This window comes from Euprymna scolopes, chromosome 46 (assembly GCF_053919585.1).
Source record: "Euprymna scolopes isolate OS-2025 chromosome 46, ASM5391958v1, whole genome shotgun sequence".
NCBI lineage: Eukaryota > Metazoa > Mollusca > Cephalopoda > Sepiida > Sepiolidae > Euprymna > Euprymna scolopes.
Genome location: NC_136527.1, coordinates 56,685,353 through 56,706,993, shown reverse-complemented (window position 1 = coordinate 56,706,993; position 21,641 = coordinate 56,685,353). Strand labels below are relative to the sequence as shown.

Below are 21,641 nucleotides of genomic sequence, written 5' to 3'. Positions count from 1 at the left end.
GTGTTCTTTTGCGGCGTAAAATGATTTGTCAATGAATTTTTGTAGTTTCATCTTCACCTGAAACTACATTTGCCGTTGTCCAAAATGTTGGTCGTGGGACGTGTTCTTTTGACGCATAAAATGATTTGTCAATGAATTTTTGTAGTTTCATCTTCACCTGAAACTACATTTGCCGTTATCCAAAATGTTGGTTGTGGGACGTGTTCTTTTGCGGCATAAAATGATTTGTCAATGAATTTTTGTAGTTTCATCTTTACCTGAAACTACATTTGCCGTTGTCCAAAATGTTGGTTGTGGGACGTGTTCTTTTGCGGCATAAAATGATTTGTCAATGAATTTTTGTAGTTTCATCTTCACCTGAAACTACATTTGCCGTTGTCCAAAATGTTGGTTGTGGGACGTGTTCTTTTGCGGCATAAAATGATTTGTCAGTGAATTTTTGTAGTTTCATCTTCACCTGAAACTACATTTGCCGTTGTCCAAAATGTTGGTTGTGGGACGTGTTCTTTTGCGGCATAAAATGATTTGTCAATGAATTTTTGTAGTTTCATCTTCACCTGAAACTACATTTGCCGTTGTCCAAAATGTTGGTTGTGGGACGTGTTCTTTTGCGGCATAAAATGATTTGTCAATGAATTTTTGTAGTTTCATCTTCACCTGAAACTACATTTGCCGTTGTCCAAAATGTTGGTTGTGGGACGTGTTCTTTTGCGGCATAAAATGATTTGTCAATGAATTTTTGTAGTTTCATCTTCACCTGAAACTACATTTGCCGTTGTCCAAAATGTTGGTTGTGGGACGTGTTCTTTTGCGGCATAAAATGATTTGTCAATGAATTTTTGTAGTTTCATCTTCACCTGAAACTACATTTGCCGTTGTCCAAAATGTTGGTTGTGGGACGTGTTCTTTTGCGGCATAAAATGATTTGTCAATGAATTTTTGTAGTTTCATCTTCACCTGAAACTACATTTGCCGTTGTCCAAAATGTTGGTTGTGGGACGTGTTCTTTTGCGGCATAAAATGATTTGTCAATGAATTTTTGTAGTTTCATCTTCACCTGAAACTACATTTGCCGTTGTCCAAAATGTTGGTTGTGGGACGTGTTCTTTTGCGGCATAAAATGATTTGTCAATGAATTTTTGTAGTTTCATCTTCACCTGAAACTACATTTGCCGTTGTCCAAAATGTTGGTTGTGGGACGTGTTCTTTTGCGGCATAAAATGATTTGTCAATGAATTTTTGTAGTTTCATCTTCACCTGAAACTACATTTGCCGTTGTCCAAAATGTTGGTTGTGGGACGTGTTCTTTTGCGGCATAAAATGATTTGTCAATGAATTTTTGTAGTTTCATCTTCACCTGAAACTACATTTGCCGTTGTCCAAAATGTTGGTTGTGGGACGTGTTCTTTTGCGGCATAAAATGATTTGTCAATGAATTTTTGTAGTTTCATCTTCACCTGAAACTACATTTGCCGTTGTCCAAAATGTTGATTGTGGGACGTGTTCTTTTGCGGCATAAAATGATTTGTCAATGAATTTTTGTAGTTTCATCTTCACCTGAAACTACATTTGCCGTTGTCCAAAATGTTGGTTGTGGGACGTGTTCTTTTGCGGCATAAAATGATTTGTCAATGAATTTTTGTAGTTTCATCTTCACCTGAAACTACATTTGCCGTTGTCCAAAATGTTGGTTGTGGGACGTGTTCTTTTGCGGCATAAAATGATTTGTCAATGAATTTTTGTAGTTTCATCTTCACCTGAAACTACATTTGCCGTTGTCCAAAATGTTGGTTGTGGGACGTGTTCTTTTGCGGCATAAAATGATTTGTCAATGAATTTTTGTAGTTTCATCTTCACCTGAAACTACATTTGCCGTTGTCCAAAATGTTGGTTGTGGGACGTGTTCTTTTGCGGCATAAAATGATTTGTCAATGAATTTTTGTAGTTTCATCTTCACCTGAAACTACATTTGCCGTTGTCCAAAATGTTGGTTGTGGGACGTGTTCTTTTGCGGCATAAAATGATTTGTCAATGAATTTTTGTAGTTTCATCTTCACCTGAAACTACATTTGCCGTTGTCCAAAATGTTGGTTGCGTCTATGCCCTTTTGTTGGTCTGTGACGTCATGGAAAATATCGAAAACTTCGTCTCCTGCATAGTGGAGAAGTGTTGCTTTCATTTTTTATTGTCCTGAATGTCCATAGCGACAAATAATTCTCCAACCTGTCTATCCATTTTTTCCAACGAACGACGGTTGTAGTTTGGTCCGCATGTACGCTAAAACTGGGGAAAACTGGTAAACCACTGCTGGCCATTGTTTTTTTGTTTTAAATAACGTTCGAAATCGATTCAATTTTTTTTTTTTTTTAATAGTTGTCTGTTTTGCGTGTATTATGTCTTAGTTTAATTGCTTCAACATTTATCTCCCTTGCTGGCCATTTTTTTTTTTTTGTATTAATTTCGAATTTTTTTTTTTGTATTAAATTCCGAAAATTCTGTAGTGTGAGTTCGTCACGAAAAAAAAATTTCTCGTCGCCAGATCTAGTGTTGGGGTCTCCCGTCTGGCTGGAATCAAACAGCTTGAAAGAAAGACAACGCAAACATAGGTGTTAACAACCGCTCGGTCACCAGAGAACTGCCGTCCGAGCTTACTAGAGAGCGAATGGTAGATAACTCTTAGGATTATGTCCCTTTACTTGTGGACATCACAGTAGTCTCTGCCTGTTTGCAGGGGCTGCTACAAATCACTTCCGCGTAATATTATGAATAAAATAACAAACAAGTAAAGATAATTAGAAATGATAATAATTAAACGTTATTGAAATATCAAAATATTAATTAAACCATATTGAAATATTTATGAAAATAATTATTGTAAAAGAATGTTTTAAAGTCAAAATCATATTTAGATAACACAATTCGATTGGCTATTAAAAGTGAAATATTTTAGTTTCTTTTAAAATTAAAAAAAAAAAATTTGATCTCCAGTTATTGCTATAAAATATTGATAGAATTTAAACATTATAATTATTGTAAAATAATTATTTGTGTGTGTGATGATACACGAATATTTTTAAAATATTTTAAAAGTTTTAAATAACGTTCGAAATCGATTCAATTTTTTTTTTTTTTTTTAAATAGTTGTCTGTTTTGCGTGTATTATGTCTTAGTTTAATTGTTTCAACATTTATCTCCCTTGGCCGGGCATTTTTCTTATAGAGTTTCCCTTGACTCGACACCGTCACGTTGACCGGTGCTTTGTTCCCTAATTGTAGTCAGCAGCATTTCTAGACCCATAATGTCTCTGTCTCTTCTGTTGTCCTTCGCCGTTTTAAGTCATCTCCGGTAAGAAACATTGTATATCTCCTTCTTAAAGACACTTTTTAATATTTTTAACGTTATTTTTTTTTTAATATTATTTCATCTTAACTACGAACTTTGTTTATTTTCTTTACCCACATGTCCGACCCCCTTACTTCTAGCTGTGTTGTTCATTTCCTTACGCATACGATTCCCCATTCAGTCTTTTGTAACTTCTCGTTTATTATCTTTTCTCTTTCTGTTCTCAACAATGTTTTTTTTTTTAAGTTGAGTTTTTTTTTTGTTTTTTTTTTCATTTATTTTGTTTGTTACCGTATATCTACTCTCAGCGAATTTGTTTATAGGATTTCCTGTCTTGATTGTCGGTATGTATTTAATGCTAACTGTTCGAGGGTCGTATGTTTATAATCAACACAATATGTCAATTAAAAAGACAGTACAATATGCGTGTGTTAATTAAAAAGGGGTAATCTCCTAAGTTAGCGTTAAAATTATCTTTTGTAAAAAATATTATGACATGAGGAGTCATTTCGATTTAAAAATTATTTTATTTAAATTTAATTTAAAATTATCTTTTATAAAAATATTATGACATGAGGAGTCATTTCGATTTAAAAATTATTTTATTTAAATTTAATTTAAAATGGAGAAAATAACATTTCAAATGTGTTCAATAATCATCATGATTACTTTGGAGATTACATAAAAAGGATTAAAAATAGAAACAAATCAAACTTACAAGGGGAGATAATAACTTCCGGTGAATGCCGTAAAAATATCCAATAAATAAAACGTCGTTTAGTAAATCGTTATTTGTATTTTAAACAAAATATTTATTCTGGTTTATTTAATTAATTTATTTATTTATTTTCTCAAGTTAAATGAACTTAATATAAAAATGGATGATGAACTTAAAAAAAATCAATTATTGAATGGATTTTATTATTTCCTGTGACACCGATATGATGACTAAAATCGCAAATTATTGTCTTTTTAAATTCGATTGATAAAAAAAAAACATTTTTTAGAAAAATATTTAAACCTACGATTTAAAGTTTTAAGATCTAAAAAAAAATAACGCATGAATTTGTTTGCTTTTTCATATAAAATAAAACAATGTAGATGTTAACATCTTTTTTTACTTGCCTTCCTACGAGGGCAGAGTTAGACACAAGCTTGGTTTTTAATATGGGGAAATCAGCTCCCCAAAAAAGGACCTTCGTGTTAGTAACAAAAATAATTTTAAACTGTAAACGGGCATTCATGTAACAAAAATAATTAAAAAATGTATCAGTCATGAAGGATTTCTCTTCCATTAACCGAAACCAAAAAGTGAAGTGCAGCATCAGAACAGATACTACAAATGGGTGTCTATTATGAAAGCCATTCTTAACATGGGAAAGTTGAGGGTGTCTATTCTGAAAGCCGTTCTTAACATGGGAAAGTTGAGGGTGTCTATTATGAAAACCGTTCTTAACATGTGAAAGTTGAGGGTGTCTATTCTGAAAGCCGTTCTTAACATGGGAAAGTTGAGGGTGTCTATTCTGAAAGCCGTTCTTAACATGTGAAAGTTGAGGGGGTCTATTATGAAAGCCGTTCTTAACATGGGAAAGTTGAGGGTGTCTATTCTGAAAGCCGTTCTTAACATGTGAAAGTTGAGGGTGTCTATTATGAAAGCCGTTCTTAAAATTGGAAAGTTGAGGGTGTCTATTATGAAAGCCATTCTTAGCATTGGAAAGTTGAGGGTGTCTATTCTGAAAGCCGTTCTTAACATGGGAAAGTTGAGGGTGTCTATTCTGAAAGCCGTTCTTAACATTGGAAAGTTGAGGGTGTCTATTATGAAAACCATTCTTAACATGGGAAAGTTGAGGGTGTCTATTCTGAAAGCCGTTCTTAACATGGGAAAGTTGAGGGTGTCTATTCTGAAAGCCGTTCTTAACATTGGAAAGTTGAGGGTGTCTATTATGAAAGCCATTCTTAACATGGGAAAGTTGAGGGTGTCTATTATGAAAGCCATTCTTAGCATTGGAAAGTTGAGGGTGTCTATTATGAAAGCCATTCTTAACATGGGAAAGTTGAGAGTGTCTATTCTGAAAGCCGTTCTTAACATGGGAAAGTTGAGAGTGTCTATTCTGAAAGCCGTTCTTAACATGGGAAAGTTGAGGGTGTTTATTCTGAAAGCCGTTCTTAACATGAAATTACTCAAGGAAGTAAATTCATAATTGTTTTGGTTTACACACATGTACATTATAAATTTCTCGGTTGTAAAAAAAATAAGTGGGTTTGTTTCCGCTAGGTGACACTGGCGTTCGTATGAAAATAAATTTGTTTATCATGCACATACAACATGGAGGCCAGTGAATTACAGTGCATAATACAAATCTTTATATTTCAAAAACTGCTTGTCTCTGCAAAATTTCAATGAGATTTTCTTATTCAGCATAGTCGAAAACCTAAAAAGTTATCATTTTAAAGAAATTTGTGGAGGTGGACTTAGCGTTAAAAATACATTTAATATCTTCAGAAACTTTACAATAAGTTTTCATTCAATATTTTCAAAAAATAATAGAATTAAAATAATATTTAATGTGGCTTTAATGATAAAAATAATCATAACAAATTCGTTTACATGGTTTAATGATTGTTTTTCTCTCAGAAAATATTCACATTCATTTCAAACCATGTGTGACACTCTGTTCATAAAAATCAGTAATCTTAAACTTCATCTTGTTCTCACGAGATCCTCATTTAACTAAGCCTGCATAATGAACACTCGTTACAAGAAAACATTTACGTTTGAACGATTTGAATTAATATTATTCCTAACACGTGGATTTATTTCTGCTGGGTGGCACCGTCATTTACAGAGGAGTAGATTTGTGTATTGTGCATGCATACAACATGGAGATAAGTGAATTACAGTGCATAACAGACGTTTTATATAAAAAAGCTATTTCCTAACACGTAAATAAATGTTATTTCATCTTAATACAGTGATTTCGATTTCTTTGTCAAGTGTCGTAATTTTCTGGAGTTATTTCTATATTTTTATTTTATGTATGTGAGGATGTGACTTGGTGGAAACCTTCTATTAATCGGCGATTTTGTTAAATTTACTTTTAACCGTCCTGCGGATACTCTACTATTTTCGACTTCAAGAGATTCTTGTACCTGCAACCTCAGCCCTAAAAATTGATAGATCCCGATTATGAATGGGTGAACACAGACTCACACCCTTAGAAGTTAGTGACTCCACTGTCAGTTCCTACAAATTGGCACCAGTTCTGTGAGTGCTACAGGGTTACAAGTGAAAAAATCGTTATACATTTTGTGCATTCATCTTTGTTTATATGCATGTCACTTGTGCACTTATGTGCCTTTGTCCTGAGTCTGTCAACTGATCCTTAGTCTATATGAGATAGGGCCTATTTATTTCTATAACCACATAATATTGTTTCCGACATACATCTAGCTTTCTCCACCTTGGATGGTTCTTATTATAAACTAGATCTCCAATCTTAAAATATACGGACTTTGTTTTTTTATCCGAGTCTTCTATCAGTTTTTTCCTAGCTTTCTGAATGTTATTCCTTACCAAAGTAAAAGATCGATGCATCTTTTGTAGAGCAATCTCATGTTTCTCACCACCATAGTATATTTTATCAACATGGTATAATCTACGAGGCATTAATATATTATCTAATTGCAGGATCACGTCTCTGTTGTAGAGCAAATAGTATGGTGAGAATTTTGTCATTTCGTTCACATAAAATCTGACGCCAACATTTAGTTAATATATATATCCCAGGATTTTTTTTTCATTAAAACGTCTTGCATCGTTCTATGAAATCTTTCTAATTTGTTATTTTGGAGGTGATTAAATCACGTGATCACATCGTGCATGTTGAGATCCTACAATGCCTTCTTCATCAATTGGTTAACATTTTCAGGTGCATTGTCTGTTAACAGCTGGAATCGTATCCTGAATCTGGAGAAAATTTCATCCCACAAAAGATGAACCACCGTTTTTGCCTTTAGTGAAAGCCTCTGGCCAACACTATACATATCGATGAACGTCACTATGTACTAGTTACCTGAAACTATAAAGCAGGGCTTTGAAATATCCAATGCCAGTTTGAGAAAAAGAAAAGGAAGCAGATTACACTTCTGCATTCAAGGTTGTACCTTCCTCAGGTTTCTGTTTTGGCACAGAATACATTTGCCTACATATTTTTTCACTCACCTCCTTAAATAAACACAGCCAGAAATATTTTGTTTAATGTGTGAAACGTCTTTTCCACGCCCATGTGACCATTATTATTATTGTACTGCGCAAACACATTTTTTCTAAGATGCAATGGTAGATATAACCTTATGAATGGTTCATCGCCGAGTTGCAACAAGTAATGCACTATCTCGTCTATTATTATAAATTTTTGTTTCATTTTAGACAAGTTACCATTCGACATCTGCACCTCTAAATCTAAAAATTTCCTTATCTTTCTCTTTATCCCTAATTAAATCTAAACCTGATAACTAGGGATGTGACAACAGCATATTCATTTCATTCGTTTGACTCTCGAGTATATATCAGACACAGTTAGACTAAGGTAATCGACTGAGATCCACATCAGTCTATATAAAAACATAAGATATTAACGGATATATACTCACGAGTCAAAACAATGAAAAGAATATTTTGTCACACACTAATACTGATTACGTACGATGATTTGTGCAATACCGATGAGCCTTAACCATATATGATACAAACCCTTTTGACTCAAAAGGATTCGAGTTTATTGCACCTACCAAGTAATTACCATCTAATTCTACCGGGGGAAATCATTGTTTTGACTTGAATCTACAGTGCATGACAAGGGATCCACAAAAACATTCTCCTTCCCCTTGAGGTACTGTATGATGCAGCTATGAGCAAACATGCATAAAGCCCACGTCTGTATTTTCCTGTTGAGTAAAGGCGAGTTTAATAAATATTCTAGGGTTTGTGATCTCGAAAATTTGTTATAAATCACTGATCATGTGACGATACAAATGAAAATTCCCATTTTATCGATTTCATCCATTCACTTACTTTGAACCTCAGAACTGACGCTTCATGGCTTATTTAAAGTCGTATAATCTTTTCAAAATCTTTTATTTCCATCCTTCTTTTCTATTAACACTATCGGAAAATTTCACGGGAAAATTTTGATCTCTCAATTACACCTACCCTCATCATTTCCTCCATTGCTGAGTCTACCAACTTTTTTTGCTTTAGAAGTGTTCGATATGGTCATCTCAGTATGGACTCATGCATTCCAGTATCGATACGCATCTCCACCATATTGGTTCTGCCCAAGTCCTTTTCCTCCATAATGAACAAATCTCTATTCCGCTTCACCAACTTATCAACTTCCAACTTGAATTCTTCAGGTATTTTAATCCCTTCAATTTATTCTTGGGGATTTCATTCTTTTGTTCATTAAGCATAATAATCTTTGACTATTTCTAAGACTCACACGAACCATGCATGTATGCAGATGCTGGTGTTTTAACAATTTTTCTGCTTACCTTGCTGTTGATTAAATATGGGCATCACCTTCCATATCTATTGAACAAACCCTTCTACAATTAATAAGTTTTTATCACAGAGTTCAAGTCCCTGTGTAAGCGCTTAAAAATATTATTTATTACTAACACATCTGCTAACCTATTAACCAGAGTTCTATAATTTTTTCCCTCAATTTTAACCCAAAAGCAATTTGATGCGATAAAGTCTAGAAAATCGAGTCGAAGAATAATCAATAAAAAATAATAGTGAACAATAATAATCAAATTAAATAAAAAATAATAATGATAAAAATAAAAAATTTGCCTTTTTGTCTGGGCTTTCACCACTGATGATATCAGTTTTGACAAGCTGACCCCATCGTTCAGTGTGTTTGCTACCAGCTGTTATGCATGTGCGTTTGCAAAACTTCAATACATGACACCAAGTAATTAAACTCTTGTCTCTTTTACTTTCCAAATCAGGTAATGCCATGTGGAGTTAACATAATTAAAAGACTCTCATATCCAAACTTCAATTCTCACAATCTATATAATGTAAAGAAAGTAACAGACTGTTTCCTACAACACCAAGCAAAAGCAATATGTACTAATAACAATACATATCAAAATGAGATTGAAAGTTTAAGAGAAACCTCCATGTAAATGTAGAAAATTATACATAAATGTTAGCCATGGCATTCACTAACATCAAAATGAGGTGGAAAGTTTAAGAGAAATCGTCCACCAGAGAGCAAGATACAAAATGTTTCCAGATAGTCGAATCACTCCTTAATACTGACGTTATATGGATAACACTTTGTATACGATATATGAAGAACTTGGCAAAAAGAATTAAAAGAATCTGCAGTCTATATAATGTCAGGATTGTATTCAAGAGTGATGCGACTCTCCAGAAACATGTTGTGCATGTCAAGCTGTTTATAGAAAAATCATGACAATAAGATTTGATGTATGGAAAATTATACATAAATGTGAGCCATGTCATTCACTAACAGTAAGGTTAGAAAAATATTGAAAAGCTGTAATATGTTAAGCTGTTTATAGAAAAATCATGACAGGTTGAGAGGGTAAAAATTCAGTTATGGCGGAATATAGATAGAAAAGGGAAACCATCAACTCTTATGGGATGAAGTAAATATTAAAGATGAAAAAGAACAACAAAGGAAACACCACATATTCTGGGTAATGATCAACTACTAAGTATAGTATTTAACATGATATGGCCAGCATTAATAATAAATAATAATTATTTATCTACATATGCATATAGTAAGCATTAATAATAAATAATAATATATAGTAATAAGGAGTAAAAATATCTCTCTCTCTCTCTCTCTCTCTATATATATATATATATATATATATATATATATAATGTAGTAATAAATAGTAATAACATCTTGAACTAAAATATTTACTAGGTTTTTCTGCTAGGACCCGTGGCGCTATGAATAAATCACTTGGTAAAATTCAGTCGTAAGTTACATACTCTTGGACGTTAAATTTTACCTATCTTGTCTTGCTTTTTTGTTGTGTTCTGAAATCTTTGTCAAATATGCTGTTAACCAATAGCGTCTTGTTACATGTAAAACGGAAAGAAAAAAAGTAACCTATGTAAACGAGAACCTCCCAAATAAAAATCTTGAATAATTATCTAAACTCAAATGTAAATTAATATTAAGCCGACTTCACAAATTGATAAAAGTCAATTATTAGATTTTAATTATAAGGTGAAGCTCGAATGATTCAAACTCGAGATATATAATGCCAGAAACATCCACCCATTAATATGGGAGGGAGATTATCTTCAAAAGCGTCCTGAATTGATAATTGAGCACCGGACTTTACTAAGTAGATATTAATAAGCCCCTTGTATCATTCCCCCCATTTTTTTTTAAATAGTGTAGATAATACAGTGGATGTGTTATCGGCAGATCCAGTAACACTCGCTTCTCCTTTTTTGTCCCTCAGTCCTCATGCAAATGAGTGATTTTTCTGACAAAGGGTGAAGAAAAAGCTACTTTAAAGGTCGGTAGTACTTGGTGAACAGTAGTCTGAGATGTCGGAAATTTTTCTGTCTCTGTCTTTCCTTGTGGCCATGTCACTAGTAAGGGTGCTGGAGGTAAACATTTCGGCTGGGCTGATGTTATCCACCTGATAGTCAGGGACCCGAACCTTGGATTAACCACTAAGGAGGCTGTCCTATCAGCAGGTGCAAAGTACTGGGACTGCTGTATTGCCATTTGGTGAATGGACTTTGGACCATGCAGTAGTCTCTGGTGGGGCCTCTCGATGCCATACTAGTGGGTAATTGTTACGGCTTTACCTTTTCATGTTCTACAAAAAAGTTCCTTCTTTTTCTCTCTTACTTTCCCTCTCTGTACTGCTCTAACCAAGTATGCGAACCAGTTCCACAAATCCCAAAACCTCAACATGAAACATCTCCAGAAAAAAGCTCGAATAAACCTAGAACCCCATCTTTCAACATAGACTCTGACTACCATATCTCCTTCTCCAACATCAGGTTTCTACCTTCCAGAGGTTGAAACCCAATTACAGGAGACGACACCGGACATATTCTTTCTAAGAGAAACTGGAATAGGGCCGACCATTTCCCTAGATGAGTTCATAATTTACGGATACTCTAACTTAACATCTAAAACTGACCCCCAAGATCGCCATGGGCATGGAATATGTGCCTACATTAAAGATGGCTTCCCATGTGGCAGGGATATCTCTAGAGAAGATCCTAATTTACCTTATATGTGCTTCCGGGTTGCACTTGCTTACAGCACTGCATTTATATTTGCCCTTTAACTGCCCCACAATAGTGGAGTTACTATCTTTAAGAGCATATCTGAGAAAATAGACCACATCCCTGCCGTCTGCCTGCTTCCCTCTTGACTACAACTTGGATGTCTTCAAGTCCAATGTAAACAAATTCCTGATGAACTGCCCTCTTAAAATATTCACACTGACATACTGTACTTACAATGACCCTTATCCCTGAGTGGCTTCCTGGCCTTGATAAGTGGTGACCACCTTGTAAAGAAAATTATCAGTGGGATTGAAAATGGAATTTGAAATTACATAGGAATTCTAGCCGTCATCACTAACGATATAAGAGCTTGCTAATCTAATGTACTAAATAAAGACTTCTGTTCAGAATTCTGTACATAATTCGGAGTTGAAAAAGAAAGTTGCCAAATTCAACAAAATACACCCAAGATGAATCCAAATAATATAAATAATCCTCATAAAGATTTTTAGTTAAAGATTTTAAAATAGAAACACATTGAATATTTTAAAATAGAAACACATTGAATATTTGAAAATAGAAATACATTGAATATTTTAAAATAGAAACACATTGAATATTTTAAAATAGAAATACATTGAATATTTGAAAATAGAAATACATTGAATATTTGAAAATAGAAATACATTAATTTTGCTAACTAACCAGTATTGCATAAAACTATAATCATTTTATTTTGAATTTCATCAATAATAAATGTTTTGGATATTTTTAATAAAAATCAACAAAATAAATTTAATTTTATCACATGAAATGTATGTTTTGAATATTTTTTATATTTTCAGAATTTGCAACGATTAAAAGAAATCCATTAATTGATAAGTTGGACTTTTTTCATTGGTGATTTAAAAAGGTAAAACATAATTAGAAATTTCTTCATTTGAATTTTCTAAAGTTGAAAAATCTGGATGTTACTCATCAAACAGTTTTTATCAAATTTGGAAAAAAATTGTTCTTATAACGTCTGGTTATTATGAAGCATAGCAGTGAACTGAATCTCCAAAATCAGTGCAACTTACATAAAAAATGTTCTTATAACGTCTGGTTATTATGAAGTATAGCAGTAAACTGAATCTCCAAAATCAGTGCAACTTACATAAAAAAATGTTCTTATAACGTCTGGTTATTATGAAGTATAGCAGTAAACTGAATCTCCAAAATCAGTGCAACTTACATAACAAAATTGTTCTTATAACGTCTGGTTATTATGAAGTATAGCAGTAAACTGAATCTCCAAAATCAGTGCAACTTACATAAAAATTTTTTAAAAAGGATCAACATGATCCAGAATTTCTTAATGTAAAATGTCTAAAGTTGAAATTTATTAGCGTGCTTCTCATCATACACTCCATTGCATGTACTTATTGGGAATCAGATACAAAACAACATGGGAGACAATCAACATATGAGAAAGAAACCACATTCATGTGAAGTACGTGGTACATCTTTTGTACAGAAGACAAATTTGTTGCATCATATAAAAACACATACAAGAAAAAAACACATTCTTGTAAAGTATGTGGTTCTTCTTTTGCCCTTAAACAAAGTTTGTTGCGTCATATACTAACACATACTGGAGAAAAACCACATTTTTGTGAGGTATGTGGTTCTTCCTTTGCACAGAAGTCACATTTGTTGCGTCATATGAAAACAAATACAGGAGAGAAACCACATTCTTGTGAAATATGTGGTTCTTCTTTTGCACAGAAGTCACATTTGTTGAGTCATATGACAAAACATACTGGAGAAAAACCACATTCTTGTGAAGTATGTGGTTCTTCTTTTGCAGGGAAGTCAAATTTATTGAACCATATTAAAATACATACAGGAGAGAAGCCACATTCTTGTGAAGTATGTGGTTCTTCTTTTGCACTGAAGTCCACTTTGTGGAGTCATATGAAAACACATACAGGAGAGAAGCCACATTCTTGTGAAGTATGTGGTTCTTCTTTTGCACGGAAGTTCACTTTATTGAGTCATATGAAAACACATACAGGAGAGAAGCCATATTCTTGTTAAATATGTGGCTCTTCTTTTCATGGAAGTTATGTTTGTTGCATCATTTGAAAAAACATACGGGGGACAAACCACATTCTTGATAAGTATGTGTTTCTTCTTTTGCGCAGGTTGTTTGCCCCCAGGTTTTGGGCCCTTGAAAAGAGACCAATTCCTCATTAATAAGATCATTTTGGAAGATTGAAGGAAAAGAAAAAGAAATCTCAATATGGCATGGGTAGATTATCAGAAAGCACTTGATAGTTTACCCCATTGTCGTGAGAAGGTTGGTTAAGGACCCCTGTCTATCTGAATTCTTGGCTCGTGTAGTCTAGTCTTCTCTGCGGTTACATGAAATCTGGTATGCTGAAAGCGAATATCTAAGCAGCAGGAAGGAAGAAAGACAACTCATGTAGACTAATCTACAGTGTTTATTTTCAAACTTATGTACAAATGTTTTTACAAATCTCCTTAAGTTTTTTATAAGTTTTTTTTTAAATCTAAAATCTCTTCACAGACAGTGACAGATGGTTGGATGAGGAAGGTGGAGGGATCACGTCTCTATACGGTCTGTTCTTCTCGAACTCCACAAGCAATCTGCTTAATTTTAGCACGACAGTCGTATATATAGTAACGTATGTGGATGGGGTGGAAACTTCCACCCAGCCAATAATGTTTCGCCACGAAATTGCCACGAAATCGAAAGCCCCAGGTTCCTGTGTGGGCACAATCCCATACTGAAATCTGAATTACTAATTCTCACCATTTCCAAGGCCAGATTTCAATTCTGATATCTGAACTTGAGATCACTAAGGTCAGACAATGTTATACGCGAAATTTCCTGTCATCAACTTTTAGCTGTAAAAATATATTTCTCTGGTTTCAAACAATATCTATTTTGACATGAAATAAAAAAATATATTTATCTTCTATCTTAAATCCTTGGGTTATCTGGCATCACCCAGGAATGATAAGCTACGTAAGCGTAGTTCTAACGCTCCTCAATGGAGATTACGTTACATTCGCCCCCATTTGACTATATTGTTTCGTAGAACCAATGGAGTCTAATTCCCTAACACACCACTCCATCCCTTTTTACAGTTCGCCGTCAGATTTTTTTCCACAGACCCCTCTCTCTATCCTCAAATTATTCGTAAACAAGATGACATATACACAATCCCATATCCACCCTTTTTATGCAGGGTTCTCCCCGTTTTCATTCAAAAGTCCATAAGAAAGCCAATTCCAAAAAGTTCGTAAAATCATCAAAAATGTAAAAAGTTCAAAGTAAAATCATCCAAAATATAAAAGTTCAAAGTTCGTCAGGGCTAATAGTTTCTTTTTTTCACATGCAAATTTTTTCTTTGTTCGTATATTTTTTCAATTCACATTAATAATTCAAAGATAAGATAATCATTAAAAATTGTCACTCCATAAAATGCACTATGTTCGTCAATCAGCTCATAAGATTTACTTCCCTTGTTTAAAAGTTTTGTTCCTTTTTTTTCAAAAAACATTACTCGACATTTTTCTCAAGGCTTTATAAGTGTTATTCTCCTTTTCCAATCTCTCTTCATCAATTTTATCATAGTTCAATTTTTTCCACAGAGTCACAATCAAAATTTACAAGAGTCTTTTTTTCTTCAAGCTTTTTTTTTCACTTCGCTGCTATTAACAGCACAGTCTCGTAATACAGGGTATGACACCCTTATCAGCGTTCTCAAAGGACCCGTTTTTATTGAGCTAGGGCAATCTTCTCACCTTAAGCAGTTATAGTTGAACCTTCACCTTTTATTTCACAGTTCAAGTCTTCTTTCATAAGCATCTTGTAAGAATTTCTTTCACTGAGGACTTCTCACCTCAATAGATGGTCATTCAAGGTATTTTTGGGACTTTCTCTCGACGGTTCTCAGCTCAGCGCCCTGCAAGTATTTTGTGATAACACAGAGAGAAAAGAAAAGAAAGAAAAGAAAATCTTCAAGTCGTCTTCAGTTCCCTTGGATTTCAGCATCAGGGAGGTTCTTGGGTTCCACTTCGTTTTCGTCAGCATCAGCAGCCGCATTTTCCAGAATCATAGGTGATTACGAACCAGGGTCTCTCTCGCCATTTGTGCAATCAGCTTCGAGATGCTCATCACCTTGCTCTCTTCCCATGTTCACTTTCTTCACGCACCATACAACCAACAACAACAGCACAATTATCGTTACTAGCATGCTCACTCCTGCTCCTGTAACCACTACTTTATGAAGCCTATCCCTAGCTTCTGTATTTTCCAGACAGTTTAGTCGAGCCTGTAATTCATCCAAATCTATTCGTCTAACTTTTCCCATGGCTTTTGGTAGCCTAAGTCGGGTATGTGGCAGTGAACGATGGATCAGGGCGTCCCAGAGGTCAGGGAGTTTAGTCAATTGGTTATTCGCCACTCTACCTCAGGTGCTTTTATCAAATACCGTTACTCAACCTGATAATATGCAGGTAACCCTATGCTCTTTCCCCGGGCTTCACAACCCCTTTCCAGTTCTACCTTGATTATCCCAGCAGCTGTGTTACCGCATACCTTAGACAATTCCATCTTCTGTTGCGTGGATACCAACCAAGTGCCTTCAGCTGCTCGTATAGCCAGTGGCAAAATATCATCACTTGCCACTTCAACCTTGCAGACGCTATTTATCACTCTCTCATCCCCCTGAAATAATCCCAACACACACACAACTCATGATCTCCCGTGACATACAACGGACTCTGTGACTAGCAAATTCCAAGACCATTATTTCGGCATATTCCTACCTCTCGCTGATTCAACAGCATAAATTTATCTCTGGTCATATTAAATGCTACATACTCTGACTCCACTCTGTAACTGGGTACCAACCCTAACTTGGGTGTGTCCAGTGAATAGGGTACAACTTGATAAACCTTATATTTGGTTCCTTGCTCTATCGAATCCTCTTCGATAATTCAACACAACCACTAATGTTTTATCCTCCAAAAGTTTAATATTCGGATATATTATCCTACTCCTCCAAATATATCCTGTATTCATTAACGCAGCTATGACTGACAGGCATCGATCCCCCCAACCGCCCTCTAGGCAGAGTGCTCATCAATGCTATTTTTTCCTAACCACAAGCAGAGTGAACGGGGTGCTCAGAGCCACTGAGGGTTAGCAATTCATGATTCTCTCCATGTTGCATTACACAGTTCCCTCCTTCTGCCAGCTACCACTCGCTGCTCTGCTAACATACCATCTCTCCTGGTCTCCACAGATACACCAGCTTGATGACACCCATCCCTGAAACAAAGCGAGGAAAATTCCGTCTGTCAGTACACAACTATTTACAAAAAGTTAAGCACCTTTTTGTCACAGGCTGTTTAAACAACCAATTCAGTTTCACTAAAATTACTCCGTACCCTCGTGGATAGTCAAAATAATAAAAGAAAACTACAGGAAGCTAGATATTCCCCCCTAATTTATTGAATTCCCCTCAATATTTCAAAACCCGTTCCCATAATACACTCTTTCTCCGTGTGACACACACGTTCGTGTAGACAACGACCTCAACCTCGGCATAATTAATCTATCTCCCTATGGACGATTAATATGATACATTTCTTCTCTCTCTGTGTGACACACACACGCTCGTGCAGACAACGACCTCAATTTCGGCATCTGTCTCCTTATGGACGATTTCTAAAACAACTACAGGGAGCTATCCACATGCCTTCAGCGTCCTCCCAGGCAGCATGTCCGAATGGACCCATATCCAGAAATGCACCACAGAACCATGCAAGGATCGGCAAACTTCTTACTGCCAAAATTCAACTAAAATGCTCTGTAATCCCTTAATCCTAATTGCAAAAAATGTAATTACTAAAATGCGCAACATTAACGACCTTGTGCTCCTCAAGGAGACTCAGTTAATGCCTAGTTATCGCACAAGAAATTCTGTCTTGTATTAAGCTATTCTTGAGGCAGGGTACTCATTTTTCCTTCTAATCTCACATCGGGTGGGTCATGGGCCACATATCCCATTTCCGATTTTTCGTTCCCAAGGAGGCAGACATTCTCCCACAATTCTCATTTAATCTTGACCACATGTCACTCAAGGTCATTCAAACCCTTTGTTGTTGACCCCTGGTGACATCAACTAGAATCAAGTCAGTCTTCCGGCCCTCCAGAAATTTCTCTGGGCTGTCGGTGTGTCTCTTGATATCTTCGTCACCACCATCGTCGAGAGGGCTGCTACGGCCTTCCTTCCTTTATCGTAAAAAGTTAATTCCACCCTGACTTCTGCCACTCTCACCACCGTTCCAGACATGAACCCTCCTGTTGCCTGCATCTCAGAATCCCTTCTTACGTCTTAACTAGACATTCTTGCAAGGATTTATTTACGCCCCTATGACATAAAAATATATGCAATATCAAATACTTCACAAGAGAGAAAAATTACAAACATCAACAGAACAATAACAAAACAATTATTCAATCACAAAAAAAAATTTAAGCAACAACAATAAAAACTTTTTTCACTCTCTCTCTCTCTCTCTCTCTCTCTCTCTCTCTCTGATCCTTCTTACTCTCTCTCTAGGCCAAATTGCACAGACAGCAGAAAGAAAAAAGGTTCGCTTACCTGCCTGTCTTGTTTTCTCTCTTGTCGCTTGTTGAAGCTGTCAAAAGTGTCTCTTTCCTTCTCTCTTGTCTCGTCGCTTCGTGGCGCACACTTGTTGAATGTTAAAAAAGTCTCTTTTTTCTCTCGCTGTTTTCCTTCTTTTTTCAAAATGTTTAAACGTTTTCTTTTTTCTTTTCCAACTGGCGTTTTCTTTCTCTCTCTCTCTCTCTCTCTGTTCTCTCTTCTTTCTTTTTTTTTAAATGTTCAAACGTTTTTTTTTTCAAAACAAAATGTCCTTTTCACGCATGCAAATTCTTTTTCTGTCTCAAAGTCTTTCTTCAGGCACTGTTTTTTTCTTCTTCGGGCGTCCCTTTATCGATTTCCTTTTCTGTCTCTCCTTCCTTTTGTTTTCAAATGTCCCCGTCTGTCTTTCTCTTTCTTAGTACGTCTTTTCTTCTGCCACTAATAATGTAAGATTATAATGCAATCCCAACTCCATTTTTTTCCGTGGTAATAAAAAATGAGAAATATTTAGTCCCACCTTTTTTCGGGTCGATATCACCAACTGTAAGATTGTAACGCAATCTCAGCATCGTTTTTTCTTTCTCCCGTGGAAACACAAGGTCGTCCTGGTCTACGGCAACCAAACTGTAACCCTCTCATGAGAAGGTGGTTAAGGACCACTGTCTATCTGAATTCTTGGCTCGTGTAGTCTAGTCTTCTCTAAGGTTGTTACATGAAATCTGGTATGCTGAAAGCGAATATCGAAGCTGCAGGCAGGAAGAAAGACAACTCATATAGACTTCAGTTTTTATAAGTTTTTTTCAAAGTCTCAAATCTCTTCACAGACAGCGACAGACGGTTGGATGAGGAAGGAGGAGGGGTCACGTCTCTATACGGCCTGTTCTTCTCGAACTCCACAAGCAATCTGCTTAATTTTAGCACGACAGTTGTATATATAGTAACGTATGTGGATGGGGTGGAAACTTCCCCCAGCCAATAAGATTTCGCCATGAAATCGAAAGCCCCAGGTTCCTGTGGGGGCACAATCCCATACTGAAATCTGAATTACTAATTCTCAGCATTTCCAAGACCAGATGTCAATTCTAACATCCGACCCTGAGCTCACTGAGGTCAGACAATGTTATACGTGAAATTTCCTGTCATCAACTTTTAGCTGTAAAAATGTATTTCTCTGGTTTCAAACAATATCTATTTTGACATGAAATAAAATATATATATTTATTTTCTCTATCTTAAATCCTTGGGTTATCTGGCATCATCCGGGAATGATAAGCCACATCAACATAGTTCTAACATTCCTCAATAGAGGATTACATTACAGTGAATACTAAAATGCCTCGAGTTATACAAGATACACCCGACCATACGAGAAATTTTAGTTGCCCAAATGAAGGAATGGCAAAAATCCATTACATTAAATCATAATGGGGGAAGGATATTTATTCCAAATATAAAAATAAAAAAGAAGACATTTTATCTCCTCTACTATTTTGCTTGGCAATTGATCCTCTCAGTAAACTCCTAAACAGCTGCCAAGGTGCATATAATCTAAGCTACAGCAACCAAAGAGAATCTTCCAAAGTAATAAGCCATTTATTTTTCATTAATGATCTTAATATGTATGCTAGCTCGAATAAGGATTTAGGCACTACTAAAAATTGTTCACACGTTTTCAAATGACATTAAAATGAAGCTCGGGCTGGATAAGTGTGCTATGTGTACTCTGAAAACTGGCAAGAAGATATCCACTGAAAACATACACCAGGATGAAAGTAATTAAATAAGAGAACTGGATGAACAGGAAACATACAAATACCTTGGCATTGATGAAAATGAGTTCATCCAGCATACCAAGATGAGAGAGAAACTAAGCCAAGAATATTTACGCTGGGTAAGGAAAATCTGTAGAACTGAAATCACTAACAAGAATAAAGTTACGGCAATTAACCAACTTGCCATGCCAGTACTAACATATAGTATTGGGATTATTGACTGGCCTCAGAAAGACATAAATTGGTTTGACACAAAGACAAGGAAAATGTACCGAGTTATTTCTCGAAATCAGTGCATGCGTCGTGTGTACCTACCCAGGCGAGAAGGAGGTATGGGACTCTCGGAAGTCAATCATCAACACAGAGCCACAATCGTCAGCATAGGTCAGTACATAATAAGTTCCTGTAACCCCAAGCTGATTAAAATTAAAGACCATCATGAGAACCGAGCAAGTTGTACAACATCTATAATACAACTTGCCACTCACTTTGAAAAGGACTGCCTCACAAATGATGTAGAGAACCCAAACAAGCCACTGACACAAAAGTCGGAAAAATACACTAGCCAGTTCCATAGTGTTAAAACAGAAGAATGGACCAACCATAAACGGGAAAAATACCTACCGACTGAACTATCCCAAGAATATATCGATAGGGATGGTTCCCTGAACTGGTTCAAAAGAGGATCCCTCCGTTACGACCAAGAGAGGTTGAAATTGGCTGCACAAGACTAAGGCTTCATGATGAACGCCTTCAAAAAGATGAGTAGCCTAAGCAATGATAATAAATGCAGGTTCTGCAACACCGAGCTTGAGAGTGTGGGCCACCTGATTTCTAGTATCAAAGTCTTACTTGGAGATGGTTACTATACAGATCGTCATAATGGAGTTTGCAAATACCTTCATTGGAAGATTTGTAAGAAACTGAACGTTCAGTGTTGCAAAATGTCCTGTATACGCACAGTTGGGAATGACAACTACACCATTCACTATGACTACTTAATTCCTACTGGTGCATATCTAAAAATACGCAGCTGTTAAACAAGATATAGTGATTTGGGACAGAGCAAATAGAGGTCAGTGTTCCCAATGATACAGGGCTTAACAGAGCTGAGAGAGAAAAGATAACAAAGTATCAAGGACTTATGTATGATATGAAACGAAATTGGAAATTAAAAGACGTTTCAATTATACTAATCATCATAGGAGCAACTGAGTTTATGAAAAAGAACTTTACAACGTACATAGCAAGCATACCCTGTGAACCAAGTTCAAGTGAAAACAAACAATTGCAGTGAAAGGGACAGCGAGAATCTTGAAAAGATCTCTTGGTTGGATTCACTAAAATAGGGGTTAATGTTAGACACCTTGTTGAATGTCCCACCCCATAGAAGAAAAAGATGAAGAAAAATGAAAAAAAAACCGAAAACCCACATTCTTTTGAAATATGAGGTTGTTCTTTTGCATGGATGTCAACTTTATTGATTTACATGAATACACATACGGGAGACAAATATCTGCACTTGAA

General features: G+C 35.6%; 1 long non-coding RNA gene across 1 annotated transcript in view; it reads left to right on the top strand.

Moving 5' to 3' along the window:
• Window positions 1–12,901, top strand: part of LOC145271195 (uncharacterized) — a 428,562-nt gene extending 415,661 nt beyond the window's left edge. The window contains exon 2 of the long non-coding RNA XR_013865749.1: window positions 12,499–12,901. This is a non-coding gene — a long non-coding RNA (uncharacterized LOC145271195). The remainder of the gene's footprint in view (window positions 1–12,498) is intronic.
• Window positions 12,902–21,641: the final 8,740 nt, after the last annotated feature.